This window comes from Enhydra lutris, unplaced genomic scaffold (assembly GCF_002288905.1).
Source record: "Enhydra lutris kenyoni isolate GAN:26980312 unplaced genomic scaffold, ASM228890v2 scaffoldscaffold29, whole genome shotgun sequence".
Classification (NCBI taxonomy): Eukaryota; Metazoa; Chordata; class Mammalia; order Carnivora; family Mustelidae; genus Enhydra; species Enhydra lutris.
The window spans coordinates 5,591,705-5,614,060 of NW_019154113.1; the positions used below are offsets into that span (position 1 = coordinate 5,591,705).

The following is a 22,356-nucleotide window of genomic DNA, read 5'->3' on the forward strand; positions in this document are numbered from 1 at the left end:
CCTTAGATATAAGCAAAATTAACGCTCCCAGTACACATTAAGGAAAAAAAGGAATGTTTACTTGTTTGGATTCTTTCTTCCCAAACTTCCTAGAGAATACTAAATTACTCACGGATCTGATTACAGCCTGATCAACACATCTGATAGGGCCAATCAGTGTGCAAACTGACACAGAAATGTATCAAAATGATGCTCTGAGAAGCTATCATCGTACCTTTACAAAATGAACATTTCAGCAACTTCATCTACTGAAACTGCTTTCCGCCTGAGTTTATCCTAGCCACCAGAAAGAATTAGCATCCTATCTCAGTAACTTCATTCCTAATTTGTTCTTAAATACTATCATTTTCCTACAAAACTTAGAGGCATAAAAACTCAAATACTTATTTACATATGACAGCTATGACTCTTTTCTATGTAGAATATACATATTATTAGTGACTTTATTAGTGACACTGAACATCTATTGGTGTAAGATTGCAACAAATTTATTTTGAAGTTCTATAAAACAAACAAACAAAAAAAACACCCCACTAATGAAATGTTCCCCCGTCTACTTACTTTTAAGTTTGTAATAATATGTTAAACAGCATGTATCTTTCACCCCCTTGGCTACCTCTTCCTACAGAGCTCCTTCATGGGTTGACCTAATCCACTGAACTGACTTTCTGGAAAACTCTGTGTCATGAAAGTATCTCTTAGACAATATGTTCACTTTTTCTTCTTATTTTGAGGTAAAAATATAATGAACAGTTGGTTTTCTGATTTTTAATTTTTTTCACTAAAGTCACCATGAAATGACTTGTCCAATATTTAAAAGAGTAGCTTTACAAGCAAGGGCTTGACAATCTGTGGAATACTAATTTATTTCCAGAATGTCTAAATTTTTAAAAACCCCAATGGGTGTTTTTTTAAAGTAGAATTACAGAGTTCAACACTTTAAATAGCTTTGAGACTGGCTGATTCTCTAGTCAACCACTGTGAAGTTTTTGGAAGTAAAAATTTTCCAAGTAAACTGACGAAATTTATTTAATTGGGAAACAAAGTTTGATCAATAAATTAGTACTATGTTAATTTATTGTTAATTTACTTGTTAATGATTATTTAAATTAGATTTAAGATGTACTTTTAATTAATTCATAGTAACCTTGGTATCCTTTAAAATATGATTTACAATTATGAATGCTTATTTTATAAGCACTGAAAGAATGTAAACACACAACAGGTTAAGATAGAATTTTTTTCTTAGTTTCTCTGAAGTCAAATTATTTTAAAATCACTTTAGTCAATTTGATTTTTTCGTGTTTACAGAATCATAAGAAATCCTAAGTGCTGATATGTTAACTTCTCCAATTACTTAGCACGCACTAGGAATCCCACATATAGTCCCTGAAACCCCCACCGTAACATAATCACTAAACATAAGCATAGAGCAAACACTACATGTACTTCCCCAACACTGGCCCCACGGCTCTACGTTCTATGGACCTAACTAATCACATGAACTTTTATGTGTACTTAGCCATAAAAGGTCCTGTTATTTAGAACTAAGGGATGGAGACATGTATTCTCCCCCGCTCACTGTAGCAAGTTCTGCTTGCCAAAGCTCTGCAAGTTGCTATCAGCAATGAAGACGTTAACACTCAGAATATTGGAACACAGTGAACTCTTATAACCTACACAGCCCTAGAAACAAAACAAATATAGTAAGTGCCTACACGAAGATTTCACCATGAACTTGTTGACTTATTCTAGCCTGAAACCTCCAGATATTTTCCCATCATATTCACGCATCTTAAGATTAGGAAATTCATAGTCATGCTTTCACTAATAGCGACCATCAAGTATGTGCCTCTTTGAAGTCCTTTCAAATTACTGAAGAAAAAGAATATGGCCTTTTTAAGTAATTACACAGAAAGTTTTATTCTACAACAACAGGGTTAACCCTACTTGCACTCATGAAGAATAGTGCTCTGGTATCTCCAGCTCTGCAAGCCTTCACTTCAGATGGGGTTCCTGTCATTGTGAGGGAATTCAAGAGGCTCTATCAGCTCTGGAGATAACAAGCTCATGTACCTCTACTGGATACCCAACTTGCGTCTTCTTATCACCAGAACACGAAGAGTTGTTGTGAGGACCCAACTACCATAAAAAGACTTTTTCTGTCTTATCGTTACCACATAGCTTAATAGTAAAAGTCTCTCCTGTGTCACAGGTACTAACACATGGAATGCTGTCATCTATTAACAAGCCTAGGTGAGGCATATAAGAAACAGGCTAGCTTCAGTTTTTTCACGTGCTTCAGGTTAGCCACAATAAAAACACTTGGTCAACGAAGAAAACAGTCTGAAAGGCTACCAATTTGAGGAATCTGTTTTTAAGTGTATTCCTTAAGAGTACTAGCACAGTGCATGGTCTATGGCTATTACGGTTGACTATTATGGTCCATTCTGAAGTAAATGGTACTTCATAAAAAGTACTTTGCTATTGTACATCAACTGACAGTTTTCAGTGACATTATGGCAAACTTAAGGGGAAAGTTCAATTGTGCCAAAATACTTTCAAGTTTCACGGGTATGTATTATGTAAGTTGACTGACATTGCTTTTCTTAAATAATTAAGTTATTAATTTAAGCTAACTTGATACAACCTGTTCAGTGTTTTGTACCAGTGTTCTAAACATGTCTAATGATTCCAACTGCAAAGATTACTTAAATGAAATCCTAAAATGAATGCACATATAATTTTCATCAGTGCGTTTCTATAAAAGAAATTTTATTTTTGGAGGGTTAGCTAAACACCTTTAAAAAACAAACATTTCTACTCCTCACAATAGATGTAAACTGTATTATGATTTTAATGGCACTTCTTTTTATATTTTGGGCCAATTCGGTCAGGTACTTTCTGAATACTTTAACATACAGTATAAAATGCAGATTTTAAATAGTCAACGTCCTTAGTTTATATTTACCTTCAGCATTAGTTATCTAAGGACAGATTCTGAAAGCTTTTTAAATGGATCCCAAAAAAAAAAAAAAAAAAAAAAAAAAACCCTCCTAAGTGTCTTTATGGAAAACTATGTATTGTTTAGGGCACATCCTTCCATGTCATCCGATTCTATGGGGCTTGTGCCTTTGAGCTATTTAACAACTCTGTAGAGACAGAAGTTAATTTGTTCAAACTGATAATAATGGAAATAATTAATGTCTGTAGACATGCAAATAAATTTTGTCTGCTGGTGGTTCAACTGACTTCTGTCCCTACTGTGGAAGAGGTCAGGTCTTTTATTTTTTTGCACCTATGAAGAAAATTTATTTTGCCTTCTTGATGGGCTTATGTATTTGTCTAATCTTAGGATTTATCTATTAACCACTTGTAATATTTTTTTTCCAGTTTCCTTAGTCACTAATGAGTTAAAATCTTTTTTTTTTTTTTTTTTTTTTTTTTTAAGATCAGAGAGAGTGTGTGTGTGAGTGGGGGAGAGGAGCAGAGGGACAGAATTCTCAAGTGGCCTCGGCACTGAGTGCCGAGGCCAATGCAGGGTGATCGCAGGACCCCCGCGATCTTGACGTGAGCCCAAACCAAGAGCTGGATGCTTAACAGACTGAGCACTCAGGTGCCCATGAGTTAAAGTCTTTTTTTTTTTTTTTAATTTTATTTATTTATTTGACAGACGGAGATCACAAGCAGGCAGAGAAGCAGGCAGAGAGAGAGGAGGAAGCAGGCTCCATGCTGAGCAGAGAGCCCGATGTGGGGCTCGATCCCAGGACTCTGAGATCATGACCTGAGTTGAAGGCAGAGGCTTTAACCCACTGAGCCACCCAGGTGCCCGAGTTAAAGTCTTTGATTCATGTTCATTTTAGATTTGAGAGTCATGATTTTACTTTTGAAGAGTAATGTTTAACAGTAGAATAAAACTACCCTTGACTTATGATTCACAGTAAATGTAAACTCAAAGGAGCTTCCCAGTAATTCTTGTTAGGATTTAGTATGGACTAAGCATTGGTTTTTAAAAGAAAAAACTAATGTGCTGCTAAGCTTTTTGAAAATAATTGGTTAACTGATTAGTGATTTGTGTTAATTTATTATAGTATCAAAAATTAAGGAGAGATGATCAGAGAAGGCTTGTAACCTTTCAGTATTCTTCTTCAAGAAATAAAAGAATAATCCTTAATTCTTGTGATAATTCATAAATTAAATGCTATTCCTATCACAGTATTAAGAGTACAACAGTCTAAAACAACAAACCCACGATCTTCTGAAGCAGGGTTCCTCTCCATCTGAAGCAAGTGAGTTCTAAGGTGAAATTCGAGCTGCTAGAAGACTGGGTAGTGTTTTACCTATAAGAATTTCCAAGGGAAGGGCACCTGGGTGGCTCAGTTGGTTAAGCGTCTGCCTTTGGCTCAAGTCATGATCCCAGTATCCTGGGATCAAGCCCTTCAGCGGAGAGCCTGCTTCTCCCCCTCTCTGTCTACCTGAGGCTTCCCCTGCTTGTGCTTTCTCAAATAAACAAATAAAATCTTAAAAAAAAAAAAAAAAAAAAAGTCCAAGGGACAAGGGATCCCTATATCACATCCACAGTTTCTGAGCTGGAAATGGCCAAATTAAACTTAAAAGAGAAGGTTTTGGTTTTTTTTTTTTTTTGTATTAATTAAATGAGTTTTAACTAAATGAAGAGGAACTTAAAAACTTCTATCTATTGATTAAAGACCCTACCAATAGGAAGGCTCTGAAATTTAAAACATTTCCATCAATTTAAGGAAAAAACAATGAAAATTATATCTTGGCTAGAACTTTCATTCAGGTTTATCTACCTTTGTTCTTTGACTAAGCTATTTTACAACTCTGTAGGGATGGATGTTAATTAACTCGCAGAAAATGAATAATAACTGCAAATAACTCCTGTTCATAGAAATTGTTTCCTGTGGGATGTCACTGATTATCACCTTGTGGATACTGACCCGTTTTCTTGCATTTGTAAATTCACTTCAGCATTCTTTAACCACTATTACATGATATTTTGAGTTCTTTGAACTGGCTGTAACATCTTACTGGTGTACTCATTCATTAAATAAAATCTTTGATGCCTGTTCATCCTATAGTTATAAGAGTAATGATTATGCTTTCTTTCACACCTAACCTAACATTTGGAAGACCTATAGTCTCAACTGCCTGTTGCACATTTTCATTTGGATATCTGGCTACTCTATTTCAATGGAACTCATTATCTTTCATTAAACAGATCCCCTCTTCAGACTTAATCTTTTCCAGTCTACACAACAAGCAATCTTGCTGCACATGCTTTATTTTTTCCCCCACAATTCACAGGGAACACCAAGTTTTATAGATTATAGTTATTTCCACTGCCACCATTTTCAACACAGGCCTGTGCTGCTTTATGTCTAGATGCTTATAATATACCCTGTTACTTTTCTCTCTTTTCTAATCTGTCCCGTAACTTGTTAGAGTTACGTCTCCTCAATACCACTTTGTATTTATCACACCTGTTTTAAATCTTTGATGCTTTTCTAGAATCTAAAGCAGCAGTCTCTAAGACTTAGATTAGCTACCCCATCCAGACACATATTTTATGCACAGCCCCCAAGATATGCATACATTTTGCAATTTATAGGCATAAATTAATCTTTTTAATATTAATAAGCACATTTTAGAGTAAAATAGAATTTCTATTATTTTCTTCCTAAACCGCGAGAGACTGTTTTACATATCTTACATCCTTCTTTTGAAATAACAGATACAGAATACAGAACCAAAATTCCTTAGCCTAACTGCAAGTCACTAACAGCCTAGCTCCTACTTACTGGCTCACTTGTTTAAAACCCTGCCCTCTTTTCTGTAGGACTGTTTTATAGCGCACTGTGGCCTGTGGTATCGTTTGAATCCCATCTTCCATGAAACTTTGCCCCTACTACTTCCCTACGCCAAAATTCTAAGAGCACTTACTCAATAGAACATTCATTTATTTATACTACCTTGTATTTACCTATCTAATGTACCCTCAACTAATATGTGAACTTTCAAGTCAAAGACTGAAGTCTAGATTGCTTTACATTTTTCTGAATCTAGACAAGGTGGTAGACAAACATAAAATATTTATTAAAACTTGCCAGACTAAAAAAAAAAGGTAAAGAACAAGATCAAGATGCTGTGAAAGTTACTTTAGAATAGTCTTCTAAAACATAAAGTTATGAATTTGTTAAAATACATAATAAGGCAATCTAAAGATATTAGTTTGTACCAGACGGATCCACAGAAATTGTTGTATTTGGCTACTTTTGAACTACGAGAAAAAATATAATTTCATAGGTATAATTTCTTAAATTCATACATGTATTTAACTTACAACAGCTTATATTCTGAAAGCTGCTAGGAGATGCCCCAGTGGGCTTTTGGATAGTAAAGAATAAAACTGGTAGTGCAAGAGGACATCTCTTACACTGTGTGTGTATAATCTTTACCAACCAAAGGTTTTGATTCTGGATCTTATTTTGAGCCCAGAGGTTGGAATACAAACTTGGTAACCTGAAAAACAAAAATCATACTTTTCTAGAGTAGAAAAATTCATACCATCTATAGAGAACCAACCCAGTTTTTTTTAAAAAATCTTATTAGCACTAAGACAGAGGTCCCACAGCTCACCAACCCTTTTCTCCCACTGAGACAAAGATAAATGAAGCTTTTTTTAAATTTGGAAATTATACTCTGATTATAAAAATGGTTAACTGGAAAAGGACCCAGAACATCAATTATTTTTACATAAAGCCTTCGCCAGAGTCATCCAGCAAACCAGGGTTGGTGGCAGAGATGACACACCATGCAGACCTTGAGATGGAGCTCCTGGTGTCAAGCCTTTAGAACACCAGGTATTCCTTCCTGCCCTGGGTGCCACGTGACTGTATCCTCCCAATAAATTCTCCTTTAGGGGTATCTGCGTGGCGTGGTCAATTAAACATCTGCCTTTGACTCAGGTCATGGTCTTGAGGTCCTAGGATCGAGCCCTGCAGCAGGCTCTCTGCTCAACAGGGAGCCTTCTTCTCCCTCTCCTTCTGCCCCTCTTCCCTGCTTGTGCTCGCTCTTTCAAATAAATACCTTTTAAAAAAAATGATAAATTCTTCTTTAGCTTGAGTTACTTTAAATGGATTTCTAGTTCTTATAATCAAAGAACCTTGATGAAGAAAACTATCATAATCCTTTAGGTCATATATTAGTGGTCTCTTATCTAAGTCCTATAACTCCCAAAACAAGTCTGACTGGTGCCCCCACTACTCTGAGCTCAGAAAGAATCCCAAACCTGGAAGTAAGATGCCTGAGCAGTGCTTACTGTTTCTAGCCAAAGATAATTGATTCAAATAATGGTACATATACCAACAAAGATCCTTAAAGTGCTGTATTGTTCTACTTATAAAGCATGACCGACCTTATCTTTCAAGTTCAAGGAAGCATATACAGAATTCTGGGTATATAGCACTTCTGGGCAGGTCTTGTACTTCATTTTCTAGCCTATATTATTAAATCTGCTAGTGACAGTGGAGATGGAAAGGATAAGGAAATGGTGGAAAGGAGACAGGGAAAAGAAACTCAAGGCAGAAACAATGCTGTTTATACTTTTTTCCCCAAGTATATCCAAGTTTTCTTTTAGACAATAAACTTAAAAAAGCAAACATATTTCAAAATGGATTGTATACAAAAGGTGGTCCATTTTAAACAGCTTTTTTTAGCTTACATACTCTTATCAGCAAAAAATAATGTATTTAAAATTTTAGATACGCTTATTCTCCATGGAAATTACATATACGCATGTATGTATAGATATATATAAATACATATACATACAATCACGTTACCATAATATTTTGTTTTTTAATAAAGAAATCTAGTACTCATGATATTTTTCACTGTAAATAAATTTAAATATTTAAACTCCAGTAAGTCTGAAATAAGAACTGATAAAATTCCCAAAGCGGGGCGGGGTCGGGGGGGACGCCTGGGTGGCTCAGTCGGTTAAGCGGCTGCCTTCGGCTCAGGTCACCACCCCAGCATTCTGGGTTCGAGTCCCACATTGAGGCTCCTTGCTCAGCAGGGAGCCTGCTTCTCCCTCTGCCTCTGCCTGCCACTCTGCCTGCCTGTGCTCACTCGCTCGCTCACTCTCTCTGACAAGTAAATAAATAAAATCTTAAAAAAAAAAAAAATCCCAGGGGGCTGGCATTTTCTATAATTTTGAGTTATGCTACAAAGTTTTAGACTCAGGAATCTATACTGTCTGAGTGTTTACCAGAGCCCACACCTGACAAGACTGTGTTTTTAGCAACTGCCTACAAAGAACTGAAATGTTCTTTAATGTATGCTCAATTCTGCAAATGCCAAATTCCATTACAAGCTAAGAGAATCACAGTACTCAGAAGCAAAACTATGGAACTAAAAGTACTCAGTAGGTATATATGCATGATTTTTTAAATGCACAAGGAGCTAATTAATCGATCTATAATATCACCACCCAACCTGAATCTCATTTCTGTCAAGCACCTGAGCAGTAAATGCTCCATAAATACTGGATGAATGGATAATCAGATCTAGCACAAGATATGACTACTTGTAAAATAAAGGAATAACATGTCTTAAGTTCCCAGGAACTCAAACTAAATAGGGTTATTTTAAATAGGCAAAGTTCTCCTTTTCCTCATTTTTAATAACTGTTGCTAATTAAAGACACCTCATATTCTTCCTAAACACTCTGAAAATGCATAAAAACATTTAATTTTTTAAAACTGAAAAATTCACAAAGAAAGGCCATCAAAATTTATTAAATTCAACAATTATAAAATGATTACTAGTAATCAAACCAAATCAAAACACAGACTAGGACTGTAACCTATATATCTCCCTCAATCACACAACTCTCCTCTCTGCCCTCTCCAGGAAAGACCATCCTACCTCTGTGATGATGAAGCTTTCTGGTTTACCACATATATGCATACGTATATCCTTTGGCTTACTTTTAAATATTATGTGAATGAAGTAAATGTGATGTGTAATTCTGTCTTGTCTCTTTTATTATACATTATGTTTATTAGATTCATCCTTAGGGTTGCATACAGATCTAGTTTGTTCATTTTCACTGAATATTGTAACTCATTGTATAGGGAAAAACTTTATTCATTCTACTGCAGATATTGGAGTTGCTTCAGTTTTTTGGCCATTATTAAAATGAAAATGGTGCTATGAACATTTTTGTAAACATAACCTACTCCATATCTACACACACTTCTCTAGGGTATATTCTTGGGAATGGAATTGCTAAGTTCATAAAATATGTGGCTCTTATCTGTCTTCTACTAGATAATGTCAAAATATTTTTTAAAGTACTTTTTATCTTTGAACAACACAGGTTTAAACTGTGCAGACCTACCCAGATGTTTTTCCCAATAAATACAGTATAATACAGTAAGTGTATTTTTTTCTTCCTTAAGAGTTTTAATAACATTTTCTCTTCTCCAGCTGACTTTACTATCAGGATACAGTATGTAACACATATAACTTGCAAAATGTGTGTTGACTATTTATGTTACTGGTAAGGCTTCTGGTAAGCAGCTAAGTTTAGGGGGAGTCAAAAGTCAAACATGGATTTTTCAACTGCACAGGGTGCTGTTTTCCCAACTGTAGAGCTGTTCAAGGGTCAACTATAATTGTATCGAAGTACATTTCTACCTGCAATGAGGAGTTGATTTGCATTTCCCTGATTACTAAGGAAATGAAGCACATTTCATACCTACTGGCTCTCTGAATTTTTTTTCTAAGTGTCTGGTCAAGTACTTTCCAAATTTTCAATTGGGTTATTCATCTTTTTCTTATTTACTGTCATTTTTAAAATTTGAAATCAACATAAGTCCTTTACTAATTTTATGCATTATAAAAATCTTTTTCCATTCTGTGGTTTTTAAAAAAAAAACTGCCTTCAGATAAAAACAGTTTCTTAATTTTAACAAAGTCAAATTTACCAATTTTTCCTTTATTGTTTTTATGTCTTCAATAAATCCTTCCCTACCTCAAAATCACGAAAATAATCTCCTATTATCATCTTCTAAAAGCTTTCTATTTTGCCTTCTGCATCTAAGTCTATAATCTTCCTGGAGATAGATTTTATGTAAGATATGAGGTAGACTCCCTTCATGGTTTCCTATGTATCTAATTGTCCCAGCACTATTAAAGAATTTTTTCTTTCCCCTATGATTATAGATACCTCCATTTATGCACACATGGTTCGGTTTCTAAGCTATTACTTCACTGCTATGTTTGGAAATCAGTATTTGTGCATTGTCATAGTATCTTCATTACTACAGCTTTAAAATTAGTCACAATATAGAGCAACTCTCTCACACTGGTATTCTTCAGGATGTCTTCTTTTCCCCCTCATTTTCCCTTTATTTCAGAATCAGTTGTTGAATTCTTTCGACTGGCATTTCCTTGACTGTATAAAAAGATTATTTTATTGATTGATTGATTGATTTGGTGGCAGAGATATATACCTATTGAGAGTTCCATTCCACAATGATGGGATAACTCTGTTAAATCAACCCTGCATTCCTGTGAGCAATCCAATGTAGTCATGATAAACTGTCCCTTTCATATACTGCTGGATTTAATTTCTGTATTAGTTAGCATAAGTAACATGAGATGCTTTAATGAACAAAACACTCTCAGTGGTCTAACACAATGAAGTTTCCTATTCATAAAAAACCATATGAGGATGTTTCTTATCTCAGAGGCTTGCATGAGATTATTCAGAGCCCAGATTCATTTATCTTGTGCTTCCACGCACAAGACCTCAAGAGTGCCCATCTGGATTATCTGCACCTGGCAGGCAAACAGGGAAGAGACAGTATGAAGATCATGTGGGAGGTATTTGAAAGATCAGGCCTGGAAGCAGCATGTGTCACTTCTACTCAAATTCCATTGGCCAATTTGGTCACATGGCTACTCCCAAAGGGAGGCTGACAGAGTCTATATGCATGCCCAAGCAGTACAGAAAACAGATCAAAGTGAAAACAAGTTAAGTGTCTCCACTAAAAAAGATGTGAACTCAAAGGAGTGGACTAATATTTTGTTTAGGAGTTCTGCATTTATGTTCAGTGGGGCTGACTTCTGATTTTTCTTCTTTGAACTCTCCTTGCTGGTTTTGCTATCAAAGTTGGGCTAGCGCATATAATGGAGAAAAGAGTGTTTCTTCTTTTTCTGTTCTCTGAAAGAGTTTAGAAATACTGGCATTATTTCTTCCTTAAAAAATCTGTTAGTCCTTGCTTATGAAGCCATCTGGATTTGGAGTTCTTCTGTGGTAAACTTCACAATTAAGACTATTCGGGTTGTCTATAGTTTCATGATTCCATTTTGTTAAGTTTTATTTTTCTGAAAATTTGTCCACTGAGTCAAAATATTTGAGGCACAACAGGATCCTGAGATTTTACATACACAAAAAAAGTATATTAAGATAGCTGATGAAAAAAAATTAAATGGTACCTTTGCAACCTAGGTTCACCTCCTATCTTTACAAAGGAGAATATGAAGCTTAGGAGAGACCCAAGTACTCCGCCTTCAACCCTACCACATCACACAGCTCTTAAGTAGCAGAACTAGGACTAGAATCTAAATCTTCTGATGTCCAGTTCAGTGCTCTTTCCACTACACTGTACTAGTTCAGCTGGTTCAACAGACTGCATTAATCAGCCAATAAATGAAAGGGAGAACACAGAGAGGCTTGGGATCAGGAAACACTTCAACCTTGGGAAGACAGCACATTCCTTCTGCATGTAGCTATAGGCAATGCCTTCTGGCTCCTTCTCCAGTTCCTCCATAATCTTATTCCTATCTTCCTCAGTAAGAAGTGTGTGGTGTTCAAAATACGGCTTCTTTGAATTTGAAAGTGTTATCCAATTCTAGGATACTCCCAGGTTTGATGGCAAAGATCCCAATAAATGGCAATGATACTTCTTCCCTCAACCCTGAGCAAAACCAACAGTTTGAGGGGGCCCTTAACTCACAGAAACCAGATATTGGGCAACCCAGTAGCTCAGCCTATCAACAGGGGATAATGTAATTCTGTTGCAAATCTTCACACATAAATATTTTGATAAACTTTGTTCTCAGTGCACCGTGAAGTCAGGAAAGTGTATCTTCAAAAGTCTTGGCTCTTGGTTTTCACCATCCCTTCTCAGTGTGTGTGTGTTTTTTTAATTGTACAAATAACTTAATTTGCCTTCTTTTTTTCCAACAAAACTTACTGAGAGCACCTACTAGGTTCTAATGTTCACTGATGAAACAGAGACACGGGTCACTGTCTACTTGAAGCTTCTGAAGATCATTTGATCTTCCCATGAAGACTGCTTTCTTACCAAGAACAGTCTGACTTGGGTTTTGGACCCCTTCTTCAAAAGCCTGACATGGTTTAGTTGCAAAACTGATACACAGGTTTCCCTTTTTTTTTTTTTTTTTTTAAATGAATGAACCAATTTATTAACCCAGCATTTGTTCTAATACTTCCGGGTGGCAGCTGATACCTGTCTGGTGATTCTTTCCAGATTCCTCTGTCCCTGAGGTGTCAGTGTGCAGGCTCCTTCTTGGTCCTTTTTCATAATTTTCAGCTCCTACGCTTTGGAGGACTTGTGGGCCATGCTCCTGGAACCTTGCTGAAGCAGCTGGGCATGAACCCATTTCTCTGGTGTCCCCCATAGATCTTGGTTATGGAGCTGACCCCAGCACCACCCTGAAGAAACAGGTGCCGTGCTGTGGAAGCAGCCCATGTGTAGAACCAGCTCTCATCAGGGACTTCTGGGTAGTTCGGTCGGTTAAGTTTCTGCCTTCGGCCTGGGTCATGATCTCAGGGTCCTGGGATGGAGTCCTTGCTCAGTGGGGAGTCTGTTTTTCCCTCTGCCTGCTGTTTCCCCTGCTTGTGCTCTGACAAATAAATAAAATCTTAAAAAAAAAAACAACAAAAACCAGTTCTCATCACAGGGAACAAGCAAGCTCTTTATGCTATAGCGTCTACCCATGCAGGGACTTTCAGCTCCCCAGACTTTTTCAGCGAAGACTGCCAGAGCGCTGATGAATTCCTGCTAGTTCAGGTCTTTTACAGCACCTCCAGCTACAGTGTGGCCTCCCTGCTGCCAGCCAGAAGAAAGGAAGCAATGGGGGTTTCCTGGGCATGTAAGTCAGGTGTCTTGCCTTCATTCTTTAAGACATTTTCTCTGAGTATAGAATTCTAAGTTGGATTACAAGTTCTGTCTTCTCAACACATTCAGGATATCATTTCATTGACTAGAGATTTTCATTTGCTGCTATTTAGTCACTACTCCTTTGAAGATAATCTGCTCTGGTTTTTCTCTTTGTCTTTTGTATTCTGTAGTTTCACTCCGTATATATATATATATATATAGATTCTTTTTTCTTTTATTCTGCAAGGGATTTGTTGAGTTCCTTAAATCAATCCTGGAAAATTGTCATTATCTCTTCAAATATCACATTTGCCCCCATTCATATTCATCCTCTCTCCCCCTCCTTCTAGAATGCCAACAAAAATTCAGGCTAGAATTTCCAACCAATTTTCCTTTTCCTCAACATCTTATATTTTCTACCTTTTCATCTCTTTGTGGTGAGCCTCCAGATAACTTCTTTCAGTTCACAAATTCTTCAGCTATGTCAAATACACTTCCAACGTATCTCCGAAGTTCTTTATTTTGGTTACTGTGTTTTTTTCATTGCTCTAAGTATTTCATTCAATTCTGTTTATATTACTTCTTTTCTATTTTCCTGTTTCTTGCAGATATTTTCAAGCTTGTTTATTAAAACAGAGTGAAATTGTTTATAATCTATGTATAATAATGAGTATCTGAAGTATTTAGATGTCAGTTTCTGCTATTTCTTCTGCATTTTGCTTATGGTGTCTTATTTTCTTTTATGGTCAGTCATCTTTGTATGAGGTATGCTCTATGGTTTTGAAAGGTTATTTGAAAGAGATTTTTGATGCTTTGAATAAAGTGCCTTTCTTCAAAAAGTATATCAATTTGCTTCTTCCAGATACCTGAGGCAAAAGTTTTCCCGGGCTTCCTGTGTTAAATGATTTTGGACAATGAGTGGTTCCACACAATGCTGGTACTTGTTTTACAACCCTCAGAGATAGGTTCTCTTTCTTACTTTTCTTATTCTCCTCTTTCCCCCATCTGTTCAGGACAACAGATCTCTCCTTGCAATCTTTTCAAGTAGAGAAAAGACTGTGGACTTTTTCCTCTTCCTGAGGTCCCAGTTTGATATGGGAGGCGATCTATTAGTCTTGGAAACCTAGATGTAATGAGTTGCTCTTTGCCTCTGGATCCAACAAAACCTGAAGCTCAGTTTTCAACTGTTTTATCCTGGTGGGCAAATGACTCAGGGTAGCCAGAATTTTAAATACTTCTTTACCTCTTATGATCTTACCTTTTCTTAGATTTTGGTCTGGCATGTTCCTTAACAGCTCTTTGATGCTATAAAGAAGTTTTTGTACAATTTATCTAGTATTTTTAGTTGTCTTCAGCTGAAGGGTTGGTCCAGATAACCTGATCCAACATTACAGAAATAAAAAAAAAAAATCAATGTTTTAGGAAAAAATTAACCAAATATTTTCTAATGATATCCACAAAGTTTTTTGACGATGTTTCTGCTTTTCCTTGAAATGTGGAAAGGAGTCCCACATTTTCCACAGAATTCCACTGTCAAGTTCCTCAAAAAGTTCAACACAGAGCTATCATACAAACTGGCCAATTCCACTCTTAGGTAGATACCTAAGAAAAATGAAAACATGTCCATACAAAAACTTGTACACAAATTGAGAGCCACATTTTTGGAGCAATCAAAAAGTAGAAATAACCCAATGTCCATCAACGAATGACTGGATAAACAAAATATGGTTTATCCATACAATGGAATATCATTTAACCATGGAATGATATATTGATACATGCTACAATATGAATGAACCTTGGAGGTATTATGCTAAATGGAAGAAGCTAGACACAAGACAGAACATTTATATGAAATATCCAGAATAGGCAAATTCATAGACACACAAAAAAGGTTAGTGTTTGCCAGGATGAGGAGGTAAGGGGAGCTGGGAAATGACTGTGAACGGTTGATGAAAATGTTCTGGAATTAGACAGTGTTCACAGTTGCACAAACTTTTGAATAAATTAAAAACTATAATTTTAAATGGTGAATCTTATGGTCTGTAAATTATATCTCAATAAAAAGAAGAGAAAAAGTTAATCTCAAATATGTCTACAGTACCCACTGTGGTAGCCACTAGCTACACTACGTTGCCTTGCTGAACATTTAATCATTCAATTTCACATGACAGTGAAGGATTTTGGGGGCAATGATTTATAAAGATACCAGGTAGTGTGAAAGCACTTTATGCAGGTTGCAGAAAACACTAGAATCTTTACCATTATTACGAATAATCACACTGGAATTCACACCTCTTGAGTCTTATACCCAGGTATATTAAGATTAGCACTGAACAGAACTATATGAAACAAAAGCCAATAGAATCTATGAAAACAGCTTTCCTTTGTACCTTAAAAGAAACCAGCATAATAATACAACTCCCCACCCCCACCGGGAATAATCTTTTATATAGCAGCCGCTTATTCAGATGAATATTAGCTGATAAATGTGCTTTTAAAAAAAAGCAAAACTCTTTCTATGATTAAACAATACAGTCTGCTCTACTATAATGTGTTTTGGAATGTAAATTAGGTGCCATGAAACTGATAAATAGGGAATGGTGTCAGTATAATAAAGAAGTCACTCTGGTTCACTGGGGATTTTTCCTAGGAAAGGGGAGCCAGGAAAGTGGCAACCTTTAGCAGGAAAGGAGAAAGGCCTCCTGAGATCAGGAGCATTTTAAAAAAAGAAAGAAAAAAGAAATTGAAAACGGGGGCTTCAGAGGAGTATTCCCAGCCTTGTTGATGGTTGTAATATTTTCCATGCTCACTTTAATGGCAACCCCCCACCACCTTCCATTGCTCATTGCTACACAGCCATCTGCACTGTCCTAAGACCCACTATCTCCATTCTAATTAAATGTTGCCAACACTTTTACTCAAGTAATTAATTCTGTGCATTTATAACACCTACTGTGGTAGCCACTAACTACATACTAAGCTGTCTCACTTAGCAGTTTAAATTCTCTTTTCAATTACTAATTATTTTTTAGTTTGTGTTGATCAGAACACAATGTTGCACAGGTTTTGGAGTTTATGAGATTTTTCAGGAATGCATAAACTGCATTACAGCAGAAGCACTTGTTTTTTCTTTTTAAGTCTGTTTACTTTTCTAAAGGTTGGAAATAATATATTGTGGGAGTCAATGTGGAAGATGGGGGCAATACAGCAATAAAGGCAGTATTTCCAGTATTACAGTGTGAAGAGAATCATGTCCTTTTATTCTTGAACTTTATTTCCATTTAAACATACTTCATGCTTTTTGTCCTTAACACTTTTGGGTAACGTCTGATGTTTGTTTTTTAATTTAAAGATTTATTTGAGACAGAGAAAGAGTGTGTGTATGGGGCAGGGGAGCAAAGAATCTCAAGCAAGATTCCACACGGAGCAGGGCCTAACATGGGGCTTGATCCTGTCACCCTGAGACCATGACCTGACTTAAAATCAAGTTGGACACCCAACCAACTGAGCCACCCAGGCGTCCCTGATAAACTTTTAAGAGTATAAATTAACTGAAGGAAGCAACATTGCTTTTAGTTCAACCTTACAGGACATTATTAAGCTGTGTGCTGATTTTTGGGAATCCAGTGGGAAGAATATTGATGTTTTTTAGCAAAGACTTTGCCTCAAAAGTTCTAGTCTTTCTGAGATAGATCCAGGTCTACGGCCATACCACCCTGAACACGCCCGATCTCGTCTGATATAGATCCAGGGTCTTCAAGAAAACATTATTTAAGTCTTGGTTTTGTCACTGCAAACTCTTAAGATCTTGGACCAGTCCTTTGCTTTGTTTGGACTCCTGCTTTCTTATCATTTAAATGAAGTACAGAACTAGATCAGGGTTTTCCAAACCTTCTCATAATAAACTCCTTTTTACAGTAATTTTGGTCACTTTTTCATAATAAATAATGACTTTAAATAAAAATACTTTAAATTGTTACATTAAGGGAGATCACATTACAAAGCTTATTTATACTTATACTTGATCACATTCACATTATGGTTAAATTCTAAACATTTTCTTTTCTACAAATGATGCTCTCTTAAATTTTTTATAGATCAATTAAGGAAAAGCATGACAGGTCAATATTCCATAATCTTTAGGACACAGTCTAAACCACCACTTTAATCACCATTCCTCACTCAAACTAAGTGGAACAGCATTCTTCTTCATAAAAATCTCAACATTACTAAAGACCTATCATAATTAAAAGATGAGATCTGTAGTCTATTTTTAAAAGCTATAAACCTCCTTTAAAACGCTGGTAATCTGCTGCCAGATTAGTATTCTTGTAACAATTATTTGACTACCTAAATTTTTAAACACCTCTAAAGGCTGCCCAATGCCTATAAGACAAATGTCAAACACCACAGACTGATATTCAAGGCACTGTATCAACTACACCCAATCTGTCTGTTCCTCACCTTTATTATTCACTCACACAAACTCTTTACTCCACAGACATGTGTATGATGTGTAGTAATATTAAGGTTTATTTTTTCTTTATGTATGTCCAATTTTTCTAGCACCATTTATTGAAAAGACTTTCCTTTTCTCATTGACTAACCTTAGCACTTTTGTCAAACATCCACTGACCATGAATGTATGGGTCTGTTTCTGAGGTTATCCCCACCTATGCAAATACAAACTTTCTGGATCAAGGCAGCTTTATAGTACAACTCAGAGGTGGAGTATCTAGCAAGAATAAGCCAATTGGCACTTTCCATTTTCTCCTCGCTACCATGATTAGTGTACTGCAGGGAGGAGTGTGGAAGCATGTTATCCAAGCCAGTATAACAGAGTTAATTTCAGAACATTTGGTGAAAACTCTAGGACACAACAAATCTCTGATGCTTTATATTGGTGCTTAACAATATGGCAGCCACTAGCCACATGTGGTTACTCAAAGCTAAAAATACAGTTTCTCAATTGCACTATTTCTATTTCAAGCGCTCAACAGCTACATACGACTAATGGCTACCTCTACCGGACAGCACAAATAGAGAACATTCCCATCACTACAGAAAGTTCTACTGGGTAATGCTGCTATAGATGATGCCATGTGCAGAAGTAAGGTCGGGAGCTGCCACTGTCCACATGCACCAGCCAGCATAAGGACAAAGCTGAAGCCAGAGAGAAGGCAGAAACCTGGAGCCTACTTCAACAGAGCAGAGCCTAATCTCTACCACACTGCTGCATTTTTTGTTATGTGATGTAACAAGTACCCCTATTTTATTATTTTTTTAAAGAGATTTTTAAAAGATTTTGGGAATCCTGTGGGAAGAATATTGATGTGCTTTAGCAAAGACTTTGCTAATAAATTTATTTATTTGACAGACAGAGATCACAAGCAGGCAAGAGAGGCAGGCAGAGAGAGAGGAGGAAGCAGGCTCCCTGCTGAGCAGAGAGCTCGATGTGGGGCTCAATCCTAGGACCCTGGAATCATGACCTGAGCCAAAGGCAGAGGCTTTAACCCACTGAGCCACCCAGGAGCCCCAACAAGTACCCCTATTTTAAAGGTGAGTTTCAGTCAGGTCTTTGTTGCTTGGAATCAGAAACAACCTAATACAAAATAGTTTTCAAAATGCTTTCATGGGGTGTCTGGCTGAGTTAGTCAGTAGAGCATACAACTCTTGATCTCGGGCTTGTGAGTATGAGCCTCATGCTGCGTGTAGAGATTACTTAAAAATAAAAAATCTTTTTTAAAAAATGCTTATGCATATATTATTTAATTGATACTTAAAATCCACAAGATTTAGAACTTTTTTTAAAAGATTTATTTATTTATTTGACAGACAGAGATCACAAGTAGGCACAGAGGCAGGCAGAGAGAGAGGAGGAAGCAGGCTCCCTACTGAGCAGAGAGCCCGATGTGGGGCTCAATCCCAGGGCTCTGGGATCATGACCCAAGCTGAAGGCAAAGGCTTTAACCCACTGAGCCACCCAGGCACCCCTAGGATTTAGAACTTTAATACAACTCTCTGTTCCTATTAAACAGATACCATAAATATTCAATAAATAACAGATCAGTATAGCAAAGAAATGCTAATTTTAAATACTAAATATAGAAATTTACTTTGGATCATAATCAGTGAAATATCAAATAATAGAATTTGAGAATTATTATCACCTTTCACAAAATGCCTAAATCTTCATCTAAAACCCCTCCTTTCTGTTGTCATACAGAACATAACTGATAGATTTTTTTACACCCCAAAGTAACAGAACAATTTTTAAAAACTTAATCCAGCTATAACAAATATGGAAAATAGCACTAAAAATATTTTAATTATATCATACAATGGAACAATCCTGTAAGACCACTGTTAGCATGAAAAAGCAAACTGATTTTTTAAATTCCTTTACAAATACTAGTTACTATCTCTAAGGTTTTTTTGCAGAACATAAACTTATTGAGATTTTGAAGAGACTTTGGAAATAACAACTCAAGCCCAGAAATTACCATAAAATAACAAAGCAGTTATATAGAAAGAAAATTTCTATAAAAACAAAGCACCACAGAACAATATTCCCTGTCGAATTACAAGAGGTAAATTCCAATATGAATTCAAGCTTTGGTTTATTCTCTAAGACTCAGACTTGTAGTTTATATAACAGGTTGCAAGAATCACTAACATTTAAAAAACAATCTTAAAAGCGTACTTCTGATCTTTTACTGCCAATCAATTAAAATCAAAACTTTAGGAACTATTCTTTGAGTAAGAAATAAAATCACATATCAGTGCGCCTACACGACAATAAGATTCTTCACGAAATATCCTTAGGACACACAAGTATCAAAGCACATATCCAAAATTGATTTGATTCACAAATCAACACACCAAACAAAACCTACAAAATTATAAGGTATGCTTACTTTTTCAAAACATAAAAAGTTCATACTACCATTTGGAAGGATTTATAGGTCAAGCACTGATTGTGTAATTATAAATTTAAAAAGTAGGATTATGACTCATCTGTGATAAGAAGATACCTCTCGGGGTGCCTGGGCAGCTCAGTTGGTTGTGTCTGCTTTTGGCTCAGGTCATGATCCCGGGGTCCTGGGATCAAGCCCCGCATCAGGCTCCCTACTCAGTGGGAAGCCTGCTTCTCCCTCTCCCTCTGCTGCTCCCCCTGCTTATGCACACATTCTCTCTCTCTCTCAAATAAACAAATAAAATCTTAAAAAAAAAAAAAAAAGATACCTTTCTTTAGACTCTAGATCTCTAGAGCTTCTCTCAAAGCTGAGCTACAAAAATAATATCAAAATAAATATAAAAACTATAAAAGTTGTCTTCTTAATTTTAAGAAGGAGCTATGTGTTTCAATGGACATTTTTTAAAAAAAACTGCATATCTGCACTTGCTACAACTTTATAAGAGAAATATCACTTACACTCTACCTATCTCTCACTCTATAGGCATACACAGAACATCCTTAAACATGGTAAGTACCCTGCATCTTTTGCACTAAATAAGCTTATAACTCTAATAGTAAGATAGTATTTATATGCTGAATGATTACTCTTTGATGGGAAACATCAAAATCTTGAGATTCTAAGTGTCTTGAATCTATACTGAAATGTATCTAACAAAAGAACTTCTGCAGAAAGATAATAAGATAGCTTTTAGGAAAACAGCAGAAATATGGCCACTTATTCCCAGTGTCTGGTACAATGCCTTGTACACGGTATGGTAAGTATCAGTACAATAAATTAAAAATGTAAAAATAATGCATTATATTCAACATTTTTACCCTTTTCCTCCTCCCTTTTCAACCCCTTTCAAAAACAAACAAAAAAAATTACAGTGTGATTTGAACACAACATATTGCTTGGGAAGTGAAGAGTCTATAAAACCTAGACACAGCTCTTTCAATAGCTACCCAAGCCTTCAGGAGAAAGTCAAGGGCCTTATACACCTCCCTGGGATCTGGTTTCCTTTCCAGGTCTTGCCTATTTCCACTCTTCACACTATACTACTACAGCTATGCTTGGCTGACTTTAACTCCATAAAATAACTGTGCTAGGTTTCATTTCCTAATTTCCACATAAGCTACCCCTTTGAGCTAGAACACCATTCTTCTACCCTTTTCGCTCTCCAATCCTGTCCTTTAAAGGACTAAGATGATGGTGTTACCTCTAGAGGAAATTTGCTCTAACCACTCCCCCAATCCTCTGTACCCTCTTTCTCACTGGCCAAAAATGTGGCTAATGTAGCAAAGAACTTCAGAGGAAAAAGAACAACCTTCTCTGATGGTAACTACTAAAACACTCAATCCCTGACCCAAAGGGACATGAAAAGGATACATAGGTATTCATCGATGAACACAAGAAATGCATTAGAGAAATGTAAGCTGTATTATAAAGTGATAGACCTCATCCCTTTCCCACATGAACTCCTGTTCATATATCAGCAACATCAATCTTCGATGGGAGAAAAATCTGATCTCAAGAAAATAAAAATCATAAGCAGAGATGCACAGTTCCTTAAAAAGCACATACGTGAGAACCAATAATTGTATGATAAATAATAATATTCAAATACATAGTAAAAATAAAAAGAGTCAAACTGAAATTGCAAGAGCTACAGTGACTGCTGCGTGAGGTGATGGTGCAGGACAAGTGAGAAGAGGAGGAGGGCCATGAGGATTGCGTGCCTCACCCTGTGAATCACCATCCTGCTGCGTCAGGCTCTGTTAGGAATAAAAGAGCAGGGCAGGGGGCTGGAGGTGGAGGGAAGCTTTGTCTTGTCTTCAGTTGTCTCATTATTTTTCCCCTTTCCCTGCCGCTCCACTGCAGCCCTGTAAAACATTAGGCAAGCCTCTTAAACACTCCCTGTCTGTTCCATTCCTCATCTTTAACATGGGAAGAAAAAAAAAAAACTGATTGGCTCAGAAAGACTCTGAGAACATTGTAATACTGTCAGAAAACCGAAGCATAATGATGCTTCTGATTCTATAAGGTCAGTACTAGATGATCTCAGGAGACGAAAGTCATTTTTATCTTTCTGTTTTGCTCAACCAAGGAACTATAATCCATGGCCCACACATCCACACCAGACCCCCTATACATATTCATAGAAGCACTTA

At 36.4% G+C, this 22,356-nt stretch overlaps 1 protein-coding gene and 1 pseudogene across 1 annotated transcript in view; both read right to left on the reverse strand.

Annotated features, from left to right (window-relative positions):
* The window catches only part of LOC111152562 (myocyte enhancer factor 2A), a 156,144-nt gene that overhangs the window by 32,386 nt on the left and 101,402 nt on the right, over positions 1–22,356 (reverse strand). The window lies entirely within an intron of this gene.
* Positions 12,543–18,044, reverse strand: LOC111152537 (annotated as a pseudogene).